Raw genomic sequence first — 12847 nt, forward strand, 5'->3', positions numbered from 1 at the left:
TGGGCATGGATTTATCCAAGCACAAGGTAATGCCAATTTCTGGAAGAAGATTCCAAATCTGTGTGATGGAAGTCTAACAGCAAATGAACCAAATGCTAGGAATAAATCCATACCTGCTTATCCACCTTCAAATCCAAGTCTATAATTCTGTTGAAATTACTTTCTCAGTAGAATCCCACTGTGGTTTGAAAAGGCAACTTTGTATGTGAGAGTTTCAAATATTCTTTCAAATAATATTAGGTCAGTTCATTCATTAGTTTGAAAAATAATCATTTAATGGATTCAGTAAAATTACCGTTGTATCATTGCTATAGTGTTTCATATACAGATATTGTAACACTCCTCAGACAAGATGTCAACACAGAAGACACACAAAATGTTTTCCACACCCTACAAATGAATGTAAACTCAAATCATTCTTCTGGCCCAGGAATTGCTTGTAGTTATTTTTCATATTGTGACATTGTTGTTATTATAGTAATGTGTGGAATTTTGAAACAACTGATGTCCTGATTGTGTTGTATGGCCCACCTCAGTACTCTGGATCGCTGCCATTTGGTAAAATAGATGTTTTAGTTTTAAAAGAGCAGGATGGTGATTTACTTTACAGTATTCACAGATTATAATTTAAACTCTATTGACCTGCATTCTATTGCTTTTTTGGGACTTTTAACATCATAAGAAAGAAGGACCAACAATAATTAAAAGTCAGGGTCCAAGAACATTGGTATTAACTCTTTGTATTAGTGAAACACTTAAAAAAATCTATGAAATATTTTGATACATACAAAGATGTAGCAAACTTTCTCATTCTCTTGTTTCTCCCTTCCTGTAAAACTCATTTAATTTCAGTACCTGTATGTTTAATGTATCGCCAATTTTACCCACTTTTATGAAAATAATGTATTGAAGTGTAAAAGATAGCAAGATTATTTTTAAAGTACTACATTTATTATTAATTCAAAAATGAGACAAATTTTTCTTTTTAGCTTTTAAAGAAATGCAGAGTATTTCTAAAAATTCATTATTATGTGCTACCCACCCACCTTTCTTTTTTCTCTTTAAAAGCCTAATAAGGAAAACTGATTTTAAGCTTTGTCATCTAGCTTAGGTCCTAAAGACAGCCAACATTACTATCGTTCCCATATCTGTCTTTCTCTTTATTATACAAGTACATCGATGATGTAATTGCAGAAGTTAGGGTTCACTCAAGCCGTTGGAGCAACGGGATTTTTTCTTTTTTTTTTTACTGTCTCCTGAGGCACCATAGAACAATTGTAAAAGAACGAAGTACACAATTTAAGCAATTCATCTCTTGAAAGCAAATCTGCAGATCTTCATCTTAAAGGACTGATCAGGAGAGGGAAATGCAGAAGCATTGGGGAAGCTCAATTCGCTCCAGACAGGAGGCTGAGCTGGAAAAACACTTGGGCGACACAATGATAGTGCATGACATCTTGGCTTTAACCCCTTCCTAGAAGCCCTCAACTTTTCTTTTTTGTTTGGCTCTAATGCCGCCCACCCCTCAAATCCCAAGGGACTGGGAATTTTCCTATCCTTTTATCCCAGCTCTGTTTGTCCACAAACAGATATTCCCCTGAAAGTTGAGCGGAAACGAAGCAAGTCATTCATCATTCTGCATTCCGCACGGACTGAAAAGTCCGCGATTCTTAACAGAACCAACCATATTAGAAACACAGGAGAACTGAGCGTTTACAAATGCATCAACTACACTAGGAGAACCCCATGGTCCTGATTCAAAGTGCAAGCAAAAAGAATCAACAAGAAAAGACAGATACAAAAATGACATGCAGAGGAGGCAGCTCATACCAGTAAAAGAGAACATACCTGAGGGATTCTCCTTTAAAAAAAAAAAAATGTACACACCAGCTGGGCTGTTCCTCCCCTCCTTTTGGGGTGTATGTGTATTCCTTTCAGGAATACCACTCGCGATCGTGTTTCTAGTCTCGTTTCCTTTCTGCAGCCCCAAAGAGTTAGAGCAGGAGCGGAGGCTGCGTCCCAGCGATCAGACTCAAGTGCAATCAGGCATGCCTTTGATCTACAACGGTGTCTGTTCTTGTCAATTCTCTCGTGCTCCCTGGGCAGCCTGCAAAGCAATTTTACAACTTAGCTGCTGGCACGAAACTGCCTTTCCCTCTCCTCACTGCCAAATGCCTTCGGCAGCGCGTTTCTCATCCCTATCTCTAAGAAAGCAAAATGGGCTGTCTTCCGTGCGTTGACCAGCGCCAAGGCTCATCAGGGCGAAGAGCAGCGCCGCTGAGTGCGTGCGGGGAACTTCCGATAGCGCGGCCGCGGCTTTGGGGAATGCAGCACTGACGCTGCGACCGCCGGCCTCCTCTGCCCCGAGCACCTCGGCTCCCTCTGCTGCGACCGCTACTGCTGCACAGAGCAGCTCCTCCACGCCGAGCTACAGCCCTTGCTCACAGAAGATGCACCGTGGTCGCTGCCAGGTGTGGCTCTCACCACCGCACTGACAAGTGACTGTGTGGGGCGCAGCCTCACCACCGGGGACAACGCCTGGATGCCGGCAGCTTCCTCAGCCTAATTTTCCCTTTATCACCAAGTGATGACCTAGGGGACGATCCTGTGGCCAGTTCTACTAGCCGCGTTTGCAGCTCCTTGGATAACACGGATACTGTAAAAACATTACTAGTTTACATGTAGTTGGCTATTGTTTGGAAGCATAAAAAGCACACTACACACAGTATAATTCCCAATTCGTCAGAGAGGCAGCTAATAGGACCCTGTATTTAAAGGGAGGAGATGCTGATATCTCATCCGAGGTGGTTTTCTGCTTCTTCTTTTTAATGGGTGGAAAGCCATTTGAAGGTGATTCCTCAAAATTTTGAATTAAAGACACACACAATCCAAATGGAAAATGGTGGAAAACAAAGTGATACAAAGGTTTGGCTTTTCACTTAAGAATAATGTCTTTCCACTTGACGTTAGCATTTTAAAGAGCTGGCTAGGAATTGAATGAGATTACTTTCTTTTTCAGTTTTTCTGAGTAGAGGAAGTGAGGGGAGTAACAGCTCTCACTTTTTGCCAATAAAGCCTTTTCTATCCTCTAAACCTGTTGAAACAAACAAACAAAAAATGTATTGGATCTTAAAATAGAGCTTTAGACAAGCTCAAATCCTGGAGTAATTTGTAGGTTTTAATCTGCATCTGGCCTGCTGACTTACTTCTTCTATTCACTCGTCTTTGCTTGTTAGAACATACGAAGATGTTTCCAAAACTGAGGGACAGTCAAATAGCTGCTGATCTCAAACAGTCTAAGAATATACGTCAATATGTGTGGCATTTTCTGGTACGTTTAAGGATGAATATGCCTTGACCAACTTTAGAATTGACTCTACCTAAATATTTAATAGATAATAGTTGCCAGAAAAATGAACTGTTAAGCCTGATGGAATATTTTTGGCAAAACACATCCCACCTTCTACATGTGACAACCAATAAATAATACCTCTAGGATTAAAAAAAAAAAAAAATTGTCTCCTAATTTAACACAATATATGTGCCAGGTGCTGGTAGCTGAGCCCTCCTGCTCCCAGCTCTCAGCCCCACCTTTAGCCCATAATAGCAGAGCTGCCTCAATCTGCTGCTTAAGTGACTGTTAATGGATTTGAGCAGAGGCTCAAGGTCTAATGAACTTCAACAGCCAGCAAACACTGAGGCAGTGTGATCCCCAGCTTTAGCCTTCACCAAAGTGGCTAGTAGGATAAAGCTCTGCTACCTTCAGCTGTAAGCATTCCACAGTCGCAAGGGAAAACTCATGCGACCTACAAGTAGATGATAGGGCAAAACTTGACTCCGTTATACAGAGAAATTTAGGCTAGTCAATACACTGCTTTGAAGAATGCTCTTGAATGCACGGAGGAAAAAGCACCTTCCTTTTTAGGAGAGCAATACCCAGAGCAAAGTGCTGAAGCTATGCTCAGCTAAGAGCACCCAGCACCCAGAATACTGCAATGGATATAAATTCTTGGTAAATGGGGATAGAATTTCAGTGGTCTAAATGTTTAAACCTATAGAAGGAAATACAGGTAAGGTGATCCTAACCCTGAGTAGTCTCCAGAATATGTACATAGTGCAATGGAAAAAGGAGTGAAAATATTGCTCTAATTCAAATACTCTCATAGAGGAAGTAACAGGGGTAGTGATCACCAGTCTTTGCTTTAAAAAGAAGTAATGTTTCATGACTGCTCCAAGGCAAGTGTGTGAGTTCTGATAAATTTACTGCTCAGCTCTAATCATCAGGATTCTGGTTATATATTTCAAAATGGAAATTGTTTACATCTCTGAAAGTGTCAGGAATCATGTAACTGAGGGACATAGCTGATAAAAAAAATAGGTCACTACTGGAGAGAGTGACAGAGGTTTATGGCTTTATTGATGTGCCGGGGCACCAAAATCCCTAACAGAACTTTCCTGGCTCTTGACAGGCAGTTTTCGCCTGCTGAGTACCCGATCTGAAAAATGTATAATCACGATAATATGAATATAGTAATCAGAGTCTTACACACTCTTGTCAAAAAAACACATTCTATTTCTGCAAAGAGCTTTTAAATTCTTGGATTAGTACCATTAAACAATACAGGATAGGAAATGAACACATGTATATAGACAACACACAGGTACATGCCCCAAAACTTACAGATTGATTGATTAAGACAATAAGGTCATTTCTCCTCTAAATCTTTCGGCACCAATTTTAGGAGAAATAAAACCTCTAGGGTACCATTCACCTCCCATACCACACACTAAAAATTGAGCCAGACCATTTACTTTATTTATGGTTCAGGTGGGAGAATAGCAAATTGTCTGGGTCATTGGTCATTTTTAATTGGTAATAAAGCTTGACTAAATCAAAAGGGTCAAGTAAAAGGGTCTTTCTTGCATAGTTCTGTTACTGCCTGTGCTCTTGATTTTAAGCCTAGAGGAATTCTTGCAAAAGCATAAATTGACCTTGTGTACATCTATTGTACTTACAGCTTTCTCAAAGACCTCACTCTTTATTTCAGGAAACTGGTAACCAATCACTGGACCTCACTATTTTTTTTTTAAAACTGACTAGCATTGGCTCTCTGTATTCATTCAACTGAACTGATGGTGGATTAACTGTCAAGATAATTGAGGGGAAAAAACATGATTACATCTAAAACAGCAAGTTGGTATTTCTGGCTTTGTATAAATGAATAATAAATAGAACAAATATTTGGGAATAAACCATCCAATTCTATTTTGAAAAATTGCAAAATGTTGATTTCATGATAGTAAAGAACACATGAATTTCTCTTAAATTAAAGTTTTTTATTAAATTATGGGTTACTTAAAAAATTGTACCTTCAAGCGGAAGTAACAGTGTATAACTTTGCAGACTAGGTGATACAAAGCACGGTAGCTCTCTCTTTGCCCACTCTCTCGGTTTGCGTACTGTGGGGAAAGTTAGTTGTCCTGTCATGAGGATGCTCAAGTAGCCTAGGAGGAAGCCCACAGGGCAAGGAACTGAGGTCACCTGCCAAGAGTCAGATAGGAACTGAAATTCTGTGCCAATAGTCATGCTCATGAGCCATTTTGGAAGCTGACCTTCTAGGCAAGCTGACCCTTCAAGCTTTGAGATGACTGCGGCCCCAGCTGACATGCTCATTGAAATCACCTGAGCTATTCCTGAATTTCCGACCCACAGAAACAGTGAGATAATAATCGTTCATTAAGTAAACATAAATGAATAACTAAATAAAAATGAAATGGAAAGGAAAAAAAAGAGAAAGAAAGAGAAATGCACCTTTGGAAATTCCAAATGAGGAATTACATTGACTATTTAATACACAGATTTAAGTGCACCTAAGTGTTTTAAGATGTAAAAGTTTTAGGTTCAGAGATTTCTGGTCAAGATGGCAAAGTAGGTATAAACTCTGTTCCCACCCTCTCTCACGACAACATTAAAATTACAACTAAACTACAGAACAACCATCATTGAGGATAGCCTGAAGTGCAGCTGAAACTGAAGCCCTAAACCTAAGGACATATAGAAGAAGCCACCTCAGGACTAGTAAGAGGGGCAAACACGAGGAATGGGCTGGTCTCACACCTGCATGTGACCATTAAAAATCGGGAGGGCTATCTCTACTGCAGAGGTCCCACCTCTGTGAGGGCTTGCAGCTGCACACCAGGCTACCCAGACCAGGGTTGCAGTGCCAGGGAGAGAAGTCCCCACAACTTCTGGCTACAAAACCAGTGGAAATTGTGGTTGAGTGAGACTAGGGTGGCTACAGTCCAAGTGTTCCTCTGAAAGGGCCGGCACATGGACTTACTTGCTGATGGATTCACTTGCTCTGAGCTCTACCACTGGCACAGCAGTTCAAAAGGCACCAGGGACATTTAAGGAGGAATTGAGTTTTCTGGTTTCAGGGGAAGGCCTTGAGGGGCAGCTTTCTCCCAGACACAGGAGTTGGCAGAAGCCATTGTTTCTTTCTTGAGCCCTCCCCTAACTCCCGGTTTGCAGATGCAGGCAGCTGCCATATCTGAGTTTCCATCAACTGGGCTAACACTGTTCATCTGCCCCACTCCAGTAATTCTGAGACCCTGCCCCACCCAACTTTCAAGCACACCCAAGCTGCTTCCAGTGGCTTTTCCATATAAACGGCGTGCCTTGACTCATACTAAGGAGTTTCCTACAATCTCTCAAAGGTTCACAAAACCCAAAGAAGAAGAATCTGGCTTTGGCATGTCTGGTATGTCTGGCTGAGCAGTCTTAGGCCCAACACTAGTCACAGCTGACCTTGGTTCACAGCTTGACCTCTTGAGGCACCTTAAAGCCCAGTGCAAGCAGTGGCCATCTGTGGATACCTTTGTGGCTCATGCCAAGTAGCACTGGGCAGGACACTGGCTATAGCTGAACTTGGCCTTTGGTGAGTCCCCTCCCAGGAAGACCCCAGGGCTGGCATTCCTGGAGGCCAGCTTTGGACACAGCTGGAGCATCTCCCGGCTGCCTCCAGGGATGACACAACCATAAGACAAATGAGTAGGCACCGGAGCCCTGCTAAAGCAAATCCTGCTCTGTAGGGTCAGCACCTGCACCACAGCTCCTCCACTGTAGTCATGGCCAGTCCTCACAACCAATCAACCTGAGGGTCAATTCCTCCCATTAACGTGCAAAGAGCAACCAAGGCTCTACCACAATAGGAAGGCACATACAGCCCACACAAAGAACACACCTGGAGTATCCAGCTATGGTGACCAAAGAGACTATGCCACTGGGCCCCACAGGACATCTACTACATAAGGTCACTATACTAAGACTGGGAGACAGAGCAGCCCTACCTAATACATAGAAAAAAACAGAGGGAGGCAGCCAAAATGGGGAGACAAAGAAACATGTTCCAAATGAAAGAACAGAACAAAGCTCCAGAAAAACAACTAAACGAAAGGAACACAAGCAATCTACCAGACACAGAATTTCAAACACTGGTTATAAGGATACTCACTGATCTCAGGGAGAACTTTAACAAAGAAATAGGAAACATAAAAATGGAGACAGAAAACATATAAAAGAACCATTCATAAATAAAAAATACAATAACTGAAATGAAGAATACATTCGAGGGAATCAACAGTAGTTAGATGAAGCAGAGGCTAAAATCAGCAATTTAGAAGATAAGGCAGTAGAAAACTCCCAATCAGAACAGCAAAAAAGGAGAAAAAAAAATCCAAAAACTGAGGCCCATTTAAGGGGCCACTGGGACAACATCAAGTGTGCCAACATTCACATCATAGGGGTACAAGAAGAAGAAGAGAGAGACCAAGGAATTGAAAACGTATTTGAAGAAATAATGACAGAAAACTTCCCTAACCTTGTGAAGGAAATGGATATTCAAGACCAGGAAGTACAAAGAGTCCCAAACCAGATGAAGACAAACAGGTCCACACCAAGACACATCATAATTAAAATGCCAAAGGTTAAAGACAAAGAGAAAGGGCCGGCCCGGTGGCTCAGGTGGTTAGAGCCCCATGCTCCTAACTCCAAAGGCTGCCGGTTCGATTCCCACATGGGCCAATGGGCTCTCAACCACAAGGTTGCCAGTTCAATTCCTCGAGTCCCGCAAGGGATGGTGGGCTCCGCCCCCTGCAACTAAGATTGAACAGGGCACCATGAGCTGAGCTGCCGCTGAGCTCCTGGATGGCTCAGTTGGTTGGAATGCATCCTCTCAACCACAAGGTTGCCGGTTCGACTTCCGCAAGGGATGGTGGGCTGTGCCCCCTGCAACTAGAAAACGGCAACTGGACCTGGAGCTGAGCTGTGTCCTCCACAACTAAGACTGAAAGGACAACAACTTGAAGCTGAACGGCACCCTCCACAACTAAGATTGAAAGGACAACAACTTGAGTTGGAAAAAAGTCTTGGAAGTACACACTGTTCCCCAATAAAGTCCTGTTCCCCTTCCCCAATAAAATCTTTAAAAAAGAAAGAAAGAAAAAGACAGAAAGAAAATCTTAAAAGCAGCAAGAGAAAAGCAATTAGTTACCTACAAGGGAGCTCCGATAAGAGTGTCAGCTGATTTCTCAACAGAAATGTTGCAGGCCAGAAGGGATTGGCACAAAACATTCAAAGACATTAAAAGCAAGGAACTATAACCAAGATTACTCTACCCAACAAAGCTATTACTTAGAGTTGAAGGACAGATAAAGAGCTTCTATTCAAAAAGAAGCTAAAAGAGTTCATCAACACCAAACCAATATTACAAGGAATGTTAGAGGGACTTCTTTAAGACAGAGAGAGAGAGAGAGAGAGAGAGAGAGAGAGAGAGAGAGAGAGAGAGACAGAGAGAGACAGAGATAGAGAGAGAGAGAGAGAGAGAGAGACAGAGAGACAGACAGAGAGAGAGAGATCAAAAACATGAATAGTAAAATGGAAATAACTTACATACCTATCAACAATTACTTTAAATGTAAATAAGTTAAACGCTGCAATAAAAAGACATAGGGTGGCTCAATGGATAAGAAAACAAGATCCTTACATGTGCTGCCTACAAGAGACTCACTTCGGATCGAAAGACACACACAAACTGAAAGGAAAAGGAAAAAGGTATTTCATGAAAATTGAAAAAAAAAAAAAAAGCTAGGGTAGCAATACTTATACTAGGCAAAAGAGACTTTAAAACAAAGGCCATAACAAGAGACAAAGAAGGACCCAGTCATCTCACTTCTGGGTATTTATCCTAAGAAACTCAAAACTCTACTTAGAGGGATCATGTGCATCCATATGTTCATTGCAGCATTATTTACAATGGCCAAGAAGTGGAGGCAGCCTGGGTGTCCCTGAATGGATGAATGGATAAAGGAGGTCATGCATATATACAATGGAACATTACTCAGCCATAAATAAAGAATGAAATCTTGCCATCTTTAAAAACATGGGTGGATTTAGAGGGTATTGTGCTGAGTGTAGTAAGTCAGACAGAGAAACACAAATGTCATGATTTCACTTATAAGTGGAATATAAAGAAAAAATAAACAAATGAAACAAACTCTTAGATTCAGAGAATATTTTGATGGTTGCCAGACAGGAGGGGTTTGGGAATGGGTGAAGAAGGAGAAGGGATTAAGAACTACAAAATGGTTGTTAAAAAGTAATCTTGGGGATGCAGGGTATAGCATAAGGAATATAGTCAATAATATTGTCATAATGACGTATTACAGTACGTCGCATACTACATCTATCAGGGTAATAGATGGGAGAGCGGTTGGGGGGAGGGTTAAAAAGATGAAGAGATCAAGAAATACAAATTGGTAGTTAGAAAATAGTCATGGGGATATAAAGCATAGGGAATATAGTCAATGATAACTAGGTATAGTGCCAGGTGGGTACCAGACTAGTCAGGGGGATCACTTCTTAAATTATATAAATAGCTAACCACTATGCTACACACCAGAACATAATATAAAATAACATTGAATTGAATGTAAACAGTAATTGAACATTTTTACACCTGAACCCGAAGCTGAACAATAATGAATGTCAATTACAATTTATATATATATATATATATATATATATATATATATATATAACTATATATATATATGTATATATATAACTATATATATATAGTTACAAGAAGTGGAGTACAGCATTAGGAATAGAGACAGTGGAAATGTACTGTCTGTGTGTGATGTTATAGGGATAGTGGATGGGGGAGGGAGGCTGACACTGTGTAAGAGATATAAATGATAAATGTCTAACTATTACATTGTTTTGTGCACCTGAAACTAATTTTTAAAAAAGTTAAAATATAAAAATAAAAATAAATAAAATAAAAGGGGGGAAAAAAGTGAAGGGGAGTAAGAGGTTCAAATTTTCAGGTATAAAACAAATGAGTCTTAAGGATGTAAAGTACAGCATGGGGAATATAGTCAATAATATTGCAATAGTGTGGTACGGTGTCAGATGGTTGTTGGACATATCATGCTGATCACTTCCTTAGGTACATAAATGTTGAATAACTATGATGTACACCTGAAACTAATATAATATTGTATGTTAGCTATATTTTAATTTAAAAAAAAAACTTGGAAAAAAAGAAAGTTTTAGGTTCAACAAATTCAGTAACAAGATGAGAATACTATACTCCCCTCATCAGTGTTGGTAGTTCTCATCTGTGCCCTCTAAGCACTTTTATAAACTGTATTAGTTTACTGTAAAGTATATTAACTATTAATTTACTTATCTGCTTGCCTTTCCCTGCTAGATAGACTGTGATCTCTTGAGGAAGAAGACTATGGTTCATTCTTTTTCATATCACCAACACCCAGCCAAAGGCCAGACTCATGAAAGGTAAGTTGAGTGAGTGAGTGAATGAGTGAGTAACAGTGTGCTTAGTAGAGCACAGAGTTAATGAGGCTAAGGGCATGGGTTGCATCCCTGTGTAGTCAATTAGCATTGTTCTATTTCTTGGTCCAAATAGCACCTTTAGTTCTCGCCAGCTGTCTCATAAATGTATGCCAGAACAAACCTAACTACATATTCCAACAGTGGTTGAGTCAGTAACTCAACAGTAATGTCTAAAGTTTGTTTAACACCCTTATACAGTGTTGTTACATATATTTTCTCATTTGATACTTATCTTTAAAAAACTGCAAGACATTACAGTAGTCTTCTTATGGTCCCCATACTAAAATGTTGAAATGGAGACTCAGAAAGGATGCATGACTTACCTGATTGTACAGAACTTGTAAGTGGTGGAGACTAGATTAGAAATCAGGTATTCCACCGCTACTTCAAAACGAGTTCCATCTCATAGTTAGCTAGTAATAATTAAATATATCAAACTTCTTACCAGATAGCATCGTCATTATGTTCTACTATTACTAACCTGCCCTCCACTCATTGTGGTGAAGTGTTCAGGAATAATTTTTTTTAAATATTAATAATTTTTTAATCAAAGTTTTATAATGCCCAAGAGCCTATCTTTGATTCATAGCTCTGCTTTTCTCCCTCTCCGGTCTTGCACCAGTTCTGTAACCTCCCTGAGTCTCAGTTTCCTGTATTTGTGTGTACTATGTAATTAATACGTGTATTGCTTTTTTCCTTTTCCATGTTTTATGGATTTCCAAATGCAAATTTCAACATAGTTTGACAAAAGCAAAAATTATCCTTTTAATGGTTTATATTTGCTTGCTAAATGTTTTGTGTTCACTAGACATTTTTACATGCTTGGCAATTAAGTTCATATATACATTGAGATATTTTGTTCAATATCTGAAGGAATAAATGTCTCAGATAAAATATTTATGCACACAGTGATAAATAAATGATTCTTGGCTTTTTCTTTCTACCTCAAAAAACAGCAATGATCTTTTTTCCTCTCTTGAGAAGATTAAGGGTGTAATTTTGAATCATATTACTTGCCAGTATTTCAGGAGTTACTCAATATGTGCTGATGGCTCCAAAAGCCGTGTAAATGACCTTAATAGAAGCTCCATGCTGACTGCGTGAGAATCATTATTGATCACAAACTGCCTAGACTCAAACTTTGTGACGATTTACACTTTGTCTAACAGGTTTTTCAAAACTATTTGGTACTAAAGAGATTTTAATTGTGCAACTTCTGGTTATAGCGATGGTTCATGCCTCAGAATAAAAGTCCTTTCCACCTAACTTAACAATGCCTGCAACATATATAAACCATGAAACAAGTCAGAACATATTTTTTGAATTGGTCTAAAATTGCATCAAAAATAGATCCACTTAGAGCATTTTATTTAATATGACTGGGCATCGTATCCTTCCTCTTCATGGCATTTCATGTTCTGCTCAGTTTCCTGGCTGTTGTCTCCAGAGGGCACATCCACACACTCTGGAGAGCCTGAAAGAGTAAAACCAAAACCAAAATCTTGCTTCCTGGTTTGAAGCCCGGGAGAAAGGCCCTCATACAACTATCAGAAGGGTTGACTTTAGGTCATGTGCGAACTACATAAAGTTAATCTTCAGAGACCTTCATTTTCCAGGTCTTTGCCCTTTTTCATTTCTCCTTCATCAACTCTTTGGTTACTTTAGCTATTCTATTGAGAAAAGGCTCTATAAGAAACTAAACCACAATGAGATATCACCTCACCCCAGTCAGAATGGCTATCATCATCAAGACAAATAGTAACAAGTGTTGGAGAGGCTGTGGAGAAAAAGGAACCCTCATACCCTGTTGGTGGGAATGCAGACTGGTGCAGCCGTTATGGAAGGCAGGGTGGAGGTTCCTCAAAAAATTATGAATAGAATTACCATATGACCCAGCAATCCCTCTCCTGGGTATCTACCCAAAAAATC

The 12847-nt window shown here is 39.9% G+C and overlaps 1 protein-coding gene and 1 long non-coding RNA gene across 5 annotated transcripts in view; one reads left to right on the top strand and one right to left on the bottom strand.

Moving 5' to 3' along the window:
• The window catches only part of UNC13C (unc-13 homolog C), a 504352-nt gene extending 501586 nt beyond the window's left edge, over positions 1–2766 (bottom strand). Inside the window, exon 1 of one of the 3 annotated variants that reach the window (XM_074327725.1) lies at positions 1888–2766. The gene's annotated coding sequence lies outside the window, so the exon portion shown is untranslated. Of the gene's footprint in view, positions 1–1848 lie in introns of all 3 variants that reach the window. The other 2 variants (XM_074327724.1, XM_074327726.1) reach the window with 2 other exon arrangements.
• The window catches only part of LOC109455492 (uncharacterized), a 110759-nt gene that overhangs the window by 3301 nt on the left and 94611 nt on the right, over positions 1–12847 (top strand). For both annotated transcript variants that reach the window (XR_012494749.1, XR_012494750.1), the window contains exon 2: positions 10776–10861. This is a non-coding gene — a long non-coding RNA (uncharacterized LOC109455492). The remainder of the gene's footprint in view (positions 1–10775; positions 10862–12847) is intronic.

This window comes from Rhinolophus sinicus, linkage group LG03 (genome assembly GCF_036562045.2).
Source record: "Rhinolophus sinicus isolate RSC01 linkage group LG03, ASM3656204v1, whole genome shotgun sequence".
NCBI lineage: Eukaryota > Metazoa > Chordata > Mammalia > Chiroptera > Rhinolophidae > Rhinolophus > Rhinolophus sinicus.